Below are 1,016 nucleotides of genomic sequence, written 5' to 3'. Positions count from 1 at the left end.
GCATTTCCGGGGGAGCGTGTCGTGTACGGAAGGGAGGGATCGGGGGATGTGGGCATCAAACAATTTGATCGTAGTTTTTGCGTGTCTTTTTTTGTGTGCCAAGCATCTCCATCTCTCGCCCCCCCCCCCGTTTGCTTGTTTTAAATACCCTGAAATAACACATCGCATCTGTTGCGGAGCTCCTTAATTAAATGTCCCTTTCAAGACTTCTTTTGGAGGCTCGTTGCGACATAACCACGTCGCGCGACTCACGATGAGATGACAGAATCGCCAAGCCATAAAGCGCTTCCCACAAATCCAGTAGGTTCTCGTTTAAAATGGGCGGATTTGATCGGAAACGTAAGGTTTATTTAAAATTACGCCACGCTCTCACGCTTTGTGCCTTGTTTCCGCAACGAGGAGGAACTAAAATTCGTGGGACCTACGTTTGAGCAAACCATCTTCTTTGAGCCTGGTTCTCCCAAAGCCCAGTAGTCTCTCCATTCATGCTACTTCAGTCGCAATGCACCTCCACACAAAAACATTCCTTCAGCAGAGAATTCACAATGTTATAGGTCATAATAAATTGAAATAATGTTCCAACAAATAATTTTAAACAAGGTTGAAACAAGCACTATGAATAGTTCAGCTTTGTGAGGAAAACTAATACTTTAATTACTAAACTATAAATTATTACAAATTAATAATCAACAGAAGCTGAAAAATGGAGTGCATTTGAAGACTTCCACCTTGATGCTAACTAATTTCTTTTTGGAGTCTTTCCCATTAGGTGTCCCTAGCCCTACATTTAACATCTTCACCCACATTGACTTCATACTAGCGAATGTCTCATACCCATATATTTCAGTAACAGTAGAAATCTGATGGCCTCTGAACCAACACCTTAAAAGATACACTTTATTGATCTTCAATATGAAAAATTAGAGGTCAGGTAAAGCGGCTTTAACATGCCCCATTATAATAACCCTGGCATCTTTTATGGTAAAGTACTTCATCAAATGATTCCACCACTTCCT

Source organism: Varanus komodoensis, unplaced genomic scaffold (genome assembly GCF_004798865.1).
Source record: "Varanus komodoensis strain SLA01 unplaced genomic scaffold, ASM479886v1 scaffold13_3, whole genome shotgun sequence".
Classification (NCBI taxonomy): domain Eukaryota; kingdom Metazoa; phylum Chordata; class Lepidosauria; order Squamata; family Varanidae; genus Varanus; species Varanus komodoensis.
This window is presented reverse-complemented; position numbering follows the sequence as displayed.